At 38.7% G+C, this 11,794-nt stretch overlaps 1 non-coding gene across 1 annotated transcript; it reads right to left on the bottom strand.

Moving 5' to 3' along the window:
* Positions 1-7,052: 7,052 nt before the first annotated feature.
* On the bottom strand, positions 7,053-7,124 carry TRNAS-GGA (transfer RNA serine (anticodon GGA)). The gene has a single exon. It is a non-coding gene; the product is annotated as a tRNA-Ser (tRNA).
* Between the last annotated feature and the right edge of the window lie 4,670 nt (positions 7,125-11,794).

Raw genomic sequence — 11,794 nt, 5'->3', positions numbered from 1 at the left:
TGTAATGATGTCTGTTTTCCTGACTGATACGATATTTAGCACCAGAAGAACGTCCTAGGTAAGAAGAGTCTTTGTGTTGGTTATCTCACCTAGTGAGATCTGAGAGCAGGAGTGAAGTTGTCACTAGGGGAAAACGAGATGGTAGTCCATAAGAGAGAGTGGAAAAGCGTGTAAGTCAAGGTGCAACCAGAAAAAAGAGAAATCATGATGAGCATTTAAAACACAGAGAATTAAAAGCAGGAGTTCGGTTGCACTGTTGATGAAAGAGGCTTAGGATGCATTCGGGGGTGATCGATAGGTGTCCTTGCCTGTACAGTTCTGCTGGAACTGCTCTGGCTTCGGGCCATCCCTGTGTCTGGAGTAGCAGTTGCACTTGGTTTTACGACTGGTCCCCCAGCTGCTGACTTTTATCCCCTGCAAAGTACATTTTTAGAGCACGTTCCTGAGTTACAGCTCTTGTGTGCACCACACCATAATGGGGGAAACAGGCTAATGTTCTGTGGACTTGTGGCCAAGTCCTAATTTGTGGGGCGATCATGGGCAAAAGGCTCCTTGGAGTCAAAATTTTCCAATGAATACAATGAACGGATGGGTGTAAACTGGTAAATTTCATATTTTGTTAACCTTGCAACATTTGGTTCAAAGAAGTGCCATATGGAATTATAAACAGACAAAAGCAGAGTCGCTCTGAATGAGGAACTGTGGTGCTGTGTAGACCTACCCAGTCAGCCACCCCAGATTCCTGGCACTGGCCCCCGACCCGCCAAGTAGTTTGCAAGAGGATCCCCCCCAGCACGTTTTGAAGATCGTTAGAGGAATGGATTTGAAGTTCCATTCAACTCTAAATATTGTTATTTTTCTCTTACTTTGGACATAATCCTTAATGACTATATAATCAGTAAAATATAATCCAACCTTCTTAGCTGGGACATTGAAGGGAATTTATAAACTGGTTCTAAAATCATTTTACCCTTATTTTTTATCTTCTTCCTTCATAAAACCTGACTCTGAACTACTACCTCAACTTGAATGAATATGTGTCCAGAGAGCGTTCGATGTAATTTCTTACATCTACTACGCCACTCTGCCTTCTTTCTGTACATCTATGACCTCATTCACCTACGTACTTTAATATGCACGCAAGGTCTCGGTCTTGACTTCTCCCATCAATCAGGTCATTTAGTTTCACTGGTAAGTAAATCATTTAGGATTAGATTGGCTGCATTAACAGAGAATCCTAAATATATTAGTAAATTTATAAGGACTTTTTTTTCTACATAAAATAAACCCAGAGTAAAGGCAGTCCGTGGTTGTATGATTGATCTATAATCACGAGGAGTCTAGCATCTTCTATCTTCCCATCTGCCATCGAGTATGTAAAGCTCTTCATGATCTAAAATGCATGCTGATCTCCACATTCCAACCAGCCAAAGGAGAAGGTAAAAGTTGTTATTGCTAAAGGTTCTGATTTTCTATTTTTCCTTTTAAGGAAACTTCCTGGAAGTTCCACCTAACTTCTTTCCTTGCTTGGAATTTAATCACATGGATGGGAAAAAATTATGTCTTTCGGCACCTGAATAATGGTTCTATAATTATAGAAGACAGAAGTATGGATGTTGGGTTGGAAACTTGTACACGCTGCCACAACAACAAATCTATCTGCTCCTCTGAGATGACAGTCAGCATACGAAATTGTGAAATTCTATTACTTATTTATCGTTACATTCCTAGAACCTGGCATAGGATCTCAATATATGAATGAATCATAATGAATGAACAACAACCTTATCTTTTTTTAAACTGACTTTTGGCTAGCCAGCCAGCATGTCAAGAAAGGGCCCACATCATACTTGTGCTAGGAATATGAGAAGTACTAGAAATAACTGGCTGGGGGGAAAAGAATGATTTGTATTTGGGAATGCTCCCTCTGAAGAAAGAAACTAAAGTGAGTATGACTAACTTCACTTCTGTAACTGCCTGTCAATAAATTTATATATTTTTTTACCCAAGTTTAGTTTTTATTTTTATCTAATATTGAGTTTATCTTAACCTTTATATTACTTTCAGATCCTGATATAATAAATCTTTAATGATATATATGTATAAAGAAATAGGCAAATGATAAAAGGTGTAAGAATTTATTGTTTTGTCACATACAAAATATTCATCTTTTTTCATATGTACATTAAAATGTTTAACACATTACAATGAGATTTAATATCTGGCTGTAACAGTATTGGAAAGAAATCTTCGTGAATCTAGGAAATCCAGGTTTTAGACTAGTGAAATATCAAGGGAAGCTCCTGTACTTCTCATTTGCTCCACATGGTTCCTCAGCAACTAGTCACAAAATGTGGGAAAACATAGCTACAGAGTATGCTACCATGACAACCAAAGCCGTATTTAAATTTTATTCATCTTTCTGTCTGTCTATCTATCTATCTAGTCTATAATCTATCTATCATTCATCTATCTACTGCCTTACTCCAAAAATGGTTTGGATGGATCACATATATATACTACAAGAGGGGATATAAAAATGAAATTTGAATATGTAAGAATAATCAGAGCAAATGAAGATTAGGGTAACAACAATAACAACCACCACTAAAAACCCAGATCAACCCCCGAATCAGGTAAATAAAATGCATGACTTGAAACTACACTCTTTTTCTAAGCAGTTGGACTTTAATCTAGTCCTAAGAGTTCTCATAACCTGGGGAAACTTGTTCCTGAGAACTTTGAGATAAGTATTTGGGGATCCAGCTAAACACCCATCAGGAGAATTTGAACCTAGGGAATTAAATTGTCCATGGATGGTTAAGCTATGAGATTAAGAAGTGATTTTAATGGAAATGTTGACTTCTAGATAAGCTGACCTTGAAGACAAGTGAACTGAATATGCACACACACAGAGACGTTTGAAAGACGAGTTATTGGTGGGAGAAGCATAGAGGAAGAAAAGCAATGTGTCTTCAAGTTTATCCTAACTGTGTTTAAACAAATGTGATGGTTTTTTCTCCAAGATGTTTATTGATGTCCCTTGTGGATGAGGACTGAGTTAAACAATGTTGAATAAGTTCCAGAAACACTGAGTTAAACAACGTTACACCAGTTTCCTTGTTACAGGCATTCTCAGGGTCTTTAATATTTAATTTGCATTATGAGTTTGTAAGGGGGAATAAAGTGCATAAGATTTCCCAAACTTGGTTGACAATTAGGGCGGATGCTATGCTACGTTTTTATTGCACTGTTTCCCCTTCCTGCACAAAAAAAGATCCAGCCTCCTCTGCGGTTAGTTCAGGATAGTGTGACTGAATTCTGGCTAACAAGGTGAAACACGAGGGTGTAAGCCACTCCCAAGCCTGGACTTATTCTTGTAATTCTGAGATTTTTTGTTCTTCCTGGAGGTCACATATTTCAGACAGCATAACTACAATATGGAGAAGGGTCATATGTTCTGCACTGAAACGTCATGTGAAAGGAAAAAAACTCTTGTTTTGTTCCATCATTAAGATTTTAGGGTTTACTTGTAATTGCAGCCTCTCTTTGCCTGGCCTGAGGATTGCTGTCAAGCTCCTAATCTTTGGAGAACATTTTTGAACATCTTATTTCTTAACATGAAATGTTGTGCCAAGATAAATTGTTGAAATATATATGCCTGAGGATCCAAATGAATTATTTTGCCTATAGGATTACTGGTAAGTCAAATGTGGAACAAGTTTTACCAAAACTCCTGAGACTCAGTTTCAGAATGGTTTATTTGCTCACTTGGAGGCTACTACCCAAATAAGAAGTATAATATCTCAGAAAAGTAATCCAGTGCAGATCAGTAAGACATAAGGTTTAGACATCGGCTCTCATGTAGTCATAATTTTAGAGCCTTGCTCAGGTTGCTGGTCAGGGAAGAAGACGGTGAAAGGACGACTGGCCATCATTATTTCTGCCACTTTAGAAAATTGAGGTCAGGCTGTTAGCCTCCAAAGCTCAGTCTGTTTTCAGTTTTGGTTTGTCTCCCTGAAAGCCTGGATGTGCTTTGTTCTAATACTCCTTTTCTCTGTAAAGGGGAATTATCTGTTTAGGCGTCTTCTATGAACTAAACTCTACATTTTATTTGAGTTTCATTATTTTTTTCCCTAAGGCGTCTTCTCTGTTCCAGAAGCCCATCTTGGACACCACAGTGCATTTAGTCCTCGTGCCTCTTAGCTGACTCTGGGTTGTGACAGTCTCTTGGACTGATCTTGTCTGGCATTTCCTTGTCTGTGTAGGTATCTCCATGATGGTTACTCTTCTATGTCACCTTGGCTAGATTACAGTACTCAGTTATCCAACTACACGTGAATCTGGGTGTCACAGTGAAGGTATTTTGTAGATGTGGTGGTCAACATCTACAGATGGTCCCTGACTTAGGATGGTTCAACTTCTGACTTTTCACCTTTACAATGGTGTGAAAGCAATACACATTCAGTAGAGACTGGACATCAAAATTTGAATCTCAATTCTTTCCTGGGATAGTGATAAGCAGTACCACATCCTCTTGGGATGCTGGGCAAGACACAGCGCCCAGTCAGCAACAGGATCACGAGGGCAGACAACTGACAGAACCATTCTGTTTTTCACTTCCAGTACAGCGTTCAGTAAATGACATGAGATACTCAACACTGGTCTATAAGACAGGCTTGGTGTTAGATGAGCACGTTTAAGATGGGCTAGGCTAAGCTGTGATGTTCAGTTGGTTAGGTATCTTGAATGCATTTTCATTTCCAATCTTTTTAACTTAAGATGGTTTTACCAGCATGCAACTCCATTGTAAAGTAGAGGAAGATCTGTACAGTGAGTTGACTTTATAGATCACCCTTGATAATGTGGGTGGGGCCTCATCCAAACAGTTGAAGGCCTGAGGAGCAAAAACTGAGGTTTTCCAGAGAAGGAATTCTGCCTCAAAACTGCAAGAGTGGCTCTTATCTGAGTTTCAACTTTGCCAGCCCAACCTACAGATTTTGGACTTTGCCAGTTCCCATAACCCCAGGAGCCAATTTCTTGAAATTTATCTCTTGATATTTGCCTTGTGTATTTTATATAAAGAGAGATATATATAATAATAAAATCTTATACACACATACAAAATCTTATATGTATAATCTCATATAATGTCCATATTGTGTGCATGTATACAATGCATATGTGTATACAGCTTTTCATTTGTGTGTGTGTGATTTTTTTTATCACAGTTAGGCTAGAGTTACAGGTTTTGGGGGTTGTATTTTTGCCATTTTCATCAATCTTATTACATCATATCAAAAGTACATGCTATCAACATGACTTACTGATGATGCTAACCATGACCACCTGGCTGAGTAGTTTTCCAGATTTTTCCACTGCAAAGTTGTGGGTTCTGGCCAGCAGAAATCCCACCGAGATGGAATGAATGACTCGAGACTCTGGAAAAAGTCAAGAGAGTGAGAGGGAGTCGGGAGCCAACTCCAAGAACCTCTCAAATGCTCCCATATTTATTGTGTACAATCAAAGGAGGAATCACTAACAGTTGGAATGCTGGAATTTAGGGAAGGACAGGGTGGGATCACAATGAGTACAAAGGCTTTGTTTATTGTTGGTGTTTGGCTCAAGATCAGAAGACCCTTTTTGTTTTGGTAAATCATGTTCGCGTTGATCCTTTCAGCTTATCAGAGTGGAATGTATGAGAAACAGCTCCTTAACAACATTTTTCTTGGATTCAGGTGGCTGTGCCTGTCTTAGGTTGCCCCCCTCAGGGGATCTTACCCGTCATTGGCTAACCAGCCTTCTCACCTCTCAGTCTGCAGCTTTGTATAACTTGTTTACCATTCCAGCCCAAGGCTGTTTTGGGGATAGACTATCTAGCAGCAGGCACGCCCAGTGTTTATAGCTGAGGGCCTGGGTCGTTGCTTTGCAATCAGCAGAGTGCTATCTAAAACCTAAGCACATTTGCTCTTCTTTAATGAGACAAGCGGCTGGGGTCTGTTACAATTTGTTAACCCAGTCATGGGCTCCCACACAAAGTCATTATCCCCTTTTACTTACTCAGCTCTTTAGAAGGCAGTCACTAAGTACAGCCCACCCTCGAGGGAGGGAGGTGGTGTTAGGGAGAGTTAAGCTCAACCTTCTTAAGGGGGAGTGTCTACAAAAATCATTCAGCATTCAGTACAGGAGATGTGTCTCTTCTCCCCCATTTGTCTATTGAGTCAATCGTTTGTATCCGTATGAATTGATGGATATTTTACCCTTTATGTGATAGCACATTATTTTGTTGCTCAGATTGTTCTCCATTCTTTTGATTTGGGGTCACCTCCCTACTTTCTGGCATTACAAGAAGCCCCAGGCTTATCTTGTATATACCCTGCCCCTGTCCTAGAATCATTCATTTCTCCAAGAAGTTCTGGTTCTTCTTTAGGTAGGTAAAATTAGAGACCAGGGTCTGGGGGCTGAGTTCATGATCTTTTACATTTTTATTTCGATGCCACACATGACAAAAATAATTCCTGGAACTTGAACACCGTCTTGAAACAGAGGGTAGGGCATTACACACCTGCTTGGCTTTGAGTGCCATCCCTTCCCCCACCAAAGACGTTCAAAACCAACGGAAGACAAACAGTACAAACGAGAGAGCCTAAGTTTTACCCCTGATCCAGAGACCACCAATGATCCATCGTGGAAGGCAGCAGAGGGAGTTGGGTCAGCGTGAGCCTAGACCCAAACAAGGATAATCATCATTACTTTTCAGGGTTCAGATGACTCAGAAGAATGTGTATACAGTTCTAGCAAAGGGCTTAGGAACAAGGAAACATTCAATATAGTAGTCAGTGCAGTATGTCTTTAAGGATATATCTCTGCTTAGGACTAGCAGAATTACCCGTTCTACTGCTGCTTCTGGATAGCTGAGTCATGCCCACTTATCATAAGGAACAGTAGAGGGGACAGACTGTGACTCTGTGTGTGTGGGGGAACCTCTTTATCATGGTTTTTTTTAATTTAAAAAATATTTTAAATTAAAAAATTATTTTTCCCCTCTTTAATGGAGGCACTGGGGATTGAACCCAGGACCTCATGCATTCCAAGCACTCGCTCTACCACTGAGCTATACCCCTCACTCCCTTCATGACTGATTTTAATCAATAGTTGACAGCTTGGCTAGAGGCATCTGTGAAATGAAGTTACATGCAAAGTTTTTTATTATGTATATTACTGGCGTGAATGGAAAGTGACACTACAACTCAGTCAAAAAGAATCCCTAGCGGATATAAAGAAAGAAGTAATAAAGGTATTTCTTTTCTGCCCTCCTCTCTTTCTAGAGGAAAAACAAAAGACTGATAGCCAATTAGTCTGAGGTGAGAACTTCTGTAAAGGGATTAAGACATATACTGCATTTCATTACAAGATTTGCAAACTTCTCTAAATCCAAATAAAATCACTTGTTTAGACTGATGCTCTTAATATGATAAGAAAAAAATCTAAAGTTGAGTATGAGTATTAAACACAGAGATCAAGTGATTCTTTAGTTGAAGATAAATATTGGAATCAGTGAACTTTGTGAGTTTTCAATTTACTTACAAACTATTTACGTGTGTCTGTGTGCATTCATGCACCCATGTGTATGCTATAAATACATACATGTTCGAAGGGTTTAGTCATACATCTACCGTTATTTCCTGTATTACCTTAGACAAGTAGGCACAAACAATTTGAACACTTACCTCATTTAATTTTATATCCTTGTGTGGCAAAGTAATTTGGAGTTATAGCTATGTCTTAGTTTTCTGCTTTGCACTGTCTTGTAAGTCCCAGACAACTGTGGAAATGGCAGATCAGTGGTTGATAACTTACCTGCTTCTTCAAGAAATTAATTAATCGTGCAAACATTTATTTAATGAAGATGTGTGTTTCTGATGACAGCACAGACTTTCAATACAAAAAAACCCCAAAACAAAAGCAAAAGCAAACAAACAAACAAATAATGGTCCCAACTCTTTCTAACCTATGCGCTCTCTTTTGCAGTTCTTGTTTCCTGTTGTTTATTCTTCCTGTCAGTGGTATATCCTGGGCTGTGGGCACAAGGGGAAGAGGGAAAGATTCAGAGGCCCTTGACACCTGGTTGCTGTGTCTCACTGGAGGGCACCTGTGGCCATTTCACTGCGTATACAGTTTACCCTGACCTATTGGTTGCCAGCAAGAGGATGCTGAATTTCAGGATTGTGTAAGTGCAGAGTCTGGGAGCAGCTGAGACACTAGGGGGCGGTACACTAACTGCACTGGAAGGAATTCACTAGGACTTCCTAATGCCTTCAGAGAAAAAGCTAGAATTAGCAAATAAAAGTAGCGGTGGAGGAGGACTGATGTTTTGGTCGTCTGCAATGGTGGAGGAAATGCAAAGACCCCTCTCTCTGCAAAGCAGCACACACCTCCCTGCCTGGGATCGTGTGGAGAACTTAGTGCAGAAGCCTTGAAGGACAGACAGACAGTGGCAGGTGACGGTGACAGTCTGTTCCTGACAACACACTTGGAAGATGTCTCCAAATGCTGACTCACCATCCCTCAGCTATTGATGAAATACTAGCCATTTTTAAAACCAATGACGATGCTTGTTTTTTTAAGAAAACTGTCTTATAACTCTGGATAAGAATGAAGTTGCTAAGTGCTTTCTTAAATGAGGCACTGGGAATAAAGAGCTGTATCTTGAACTCAAGTCTTCTAACCATTATACCATCACACCACCCTTTTAAATCACAGTGCAGGTTTCTAGGTGAAACAGTCTACACAGCAATCGATGAGGGCCATTACTATATGTAAAACAAGCAAGGACCAAACAAGGACCTACTGTACAGCATGGGGAACTATATTCCATTTCTTGTAATAACATATAATGAAAAGTATCTTAAAAGAAAACATATTTGAGTATGTATATGTATAATAGAATCACTTTGCTGTACACCTGCAGCTAACATTGTAAATCAACTACACTTCGATTAAAAAATTTTTTTTTTTAAATGAGGGCCAAATACCTCTCTCTGGTCCAGCAGAAATGACAAGAGTAACTGTAAGTCATAAGTAAACTTCTGAATGACATGTCCTTTAGTCTATCTATCACTGAGTCCCTTTTATTCACGTAAATAAACATCCTATTTTCTGTACAGTTTTTGCCAAGAGTTAAAAATCCAGATGTAATGTTTTAAATCATGGAGACAAAAACACTTATAACTACTGTATCTTAATTTCTCACACTACCGATTAAGAAATTCTCCCCTAAAGTAAGAATGTTTCTCTGCAATTCTCTACAAATCACCATTAATGAGATAATAGAGCAGAAAGATTAGTAGGGAGTTCATTTGATTTTTTCCCCCCTGCAGGCTGGCTTTAGCGGGAAAATTTATCTACATTTCAATTCTCACGCATCGTGAATGATAAATGAACTCCACTGCATAAAGGACATGACATTGCTGCGCCTTGGATTTCTATTTTCTCTCGTCAGAATATTCTACCTAGTGAAATCCATAGCTCAGCGCCTGTCTCCCTAGAAGGAATGTGTAGATTAATGAAATCCCACCATTCTAAAGAACTGGTTCGGGACATGATTCAAAACATGCAAAAAGCAATAGTCTGAGAGATGTAAGACCAACCAGAAAGCGGCTTCGCCGTTTTGGCTTCTATCAGGTATGTCTGCTCTGGTTCATCCGAGGCAGGAAGAGCAGTGGGAGACCTATTTGATGATGCTTTCATCACCAGATTCCAGATGCAGGACCAGAGAGAGTGAAGAGATATTTGCCCTGAAGCTGCAAGCAGAACACTAGAGGAAAACACATGACCCTTCATCACTTCCCCCAGATCTGTCTGCACTCTGTTCTGTTTTATTTGAAGAATAGGCTCCTTATCCAGACAACCTCCTGTATGATCCCGCATAGCAATGGCTATAACCCTGATGGGTGACAAATGTTGAATTGATATTGCTAAGGGGAGCCTGGAGTCAGAGGAAAAAATGCGTGCATTCTTCTACAGCTGCCACAAGAAAAGTCAATTTATTGTCACTGGTTATTTTTTGATCTTGAGGAACATGGTGGCTAAGTCCTTCATTTTATGTTAGAGATGAATACATTAGCTAAAGACAGGGCAAAGTGAAAAACATCAAAGGTACAGAAAAAAAAAAAAAAAATGAAATGAATTGACCCTGAAAGTTCAAGTGGTATGAAGCGGGAAACATTCCAGGAAAAATGTTTACAGTTCAAGTTTTGACTATTAAAAACTATGGTATTCTCAGAGTGAACTAATGTTAATTGAAACATCAAGCCTCATTAGCGTGAGGGGTAAATTCTATGTTGGATAATAGGGCAATGGCTAATGTTCACTTGCTAATATTGAAAAATGATGGAAAGAAATCTGTAATCACCTATGTTTTCTAGGACATAAATTAAAACAGTAAAAATACTTCTTCTAAAAAAGCCAAAAAGATTAATCATTCTCATTTTTGATGTTAGTAATAAACACATCAGAGAAAAAACATTATAAGGCACACAGTGTAAAATTTTGCATCTCTCTGTTGTGATTATTGAAAATGTTTAACCAATAAAAAAAAAAACAAAACTTCTCACTAAACTACATAATGATGAGAATGTTACTGATACAAAAATAAAGATGTAAAGTGAAATATACTACAATATTAAAATGTTCTAGAAAGGCTGTCTGCTATGATAGGGGAAAAAAAACCAACTACATTCTATTTTGGACTCAATACTTTATTGTTTGCACATATTTTTATATTTCTTACCTAGGAACATCCATTTATTGTTCTTGGGCGGGGAAACACTTGCCAAAGGCAATTAAGTTCCATTACATTGTTAAATTTGAATCTTACACTGTGAAATCTAAAGATCATGTTAGTAATGTCAATCAGCATAATGAAAATATGGCATATGACTACTCTGCTCTTTCTGACTTTCCACAGAGGTTGAAGGGGAACAAAAAAAAGAGAGTTCTTAGGTGTGAAGTAATTTCTTGTCATTTTTAAAGAGCCATAGTAGAAAACTAGCATATCTCTTTATACATGAGAAATACGAAGCTACGAAATTATAAACCAGAACACAACACACCACGGTTGTGCATCGTTCTATTGTCAATAACAGGTACATGATGCAGACCTGGCAGGGCTAAGATATTAATAACATACCTGTAACAGGGAGCGCATCACAGAAGGCATCACACTCGGGAGTGTTTCCCAGTGTGGACCGCCATCAGCTGGCATCACTTTCAGAAAAATCAGACTCTTACTCTACTTTGAAGTTAAAGCGAATAACACATTTCAGACCCAGATTCAAAGCTTTACTCAAGTTATAAAAAAGACGGCTAATACACAGGTTTAGCTATAAAAAGAAATCTCTTTTGCTAATCTCTTTCATTACTGAACCAGTTTTTAGTAGAAAGACTTCCACGTACTCCTTGTAAGTCATGATAATCAGGCTAAAAACAAAAAAAGCAGCAGTCGGTATTAATGTAAAGGAAAATCTGAGATCTTAAAAAAAAAAAGTGCCAGATACTTTCTGTCTCATAAGTGCACCATAATTTCTCAAGTATGAACAAATTACATATCAATGGTTACAGAGCGGACTACTGTTTCCTAAACCAAGGGGCAGTCTCATGATTGACTATCCTACTCAGGAGAGATAGTTAATTTAGCTTCTAAAGGTGCCCAGGTTTAGAGCTGGAGAGCAGTTTAGACAACTGAGTTGGTTCGTATAATTTCAAGTCACAAGATAGTACCTCAAGGAAAAAA

The sequence above is a fragment of the Camelus dromedarius genome, chromosome 2 (genome assembly GCF_036321535.1).
Source record: "Camelus dromedarius isolate mCamDro1 chromosome 2, mCamDro1.pat, whole genome shotgun sequence".
Taxonomy (NCBI): Eukaryota; Metazoa; Chordata; class Mammalia; order Artiodactyla; family Camelidae; genus Camelus; species Camelus dromedarius.
The sequence above is the reverse complement of the archived record's forward strand: the minus strand, read 5'-3'. Positions and strand labels throughout refer to the sequence as shown.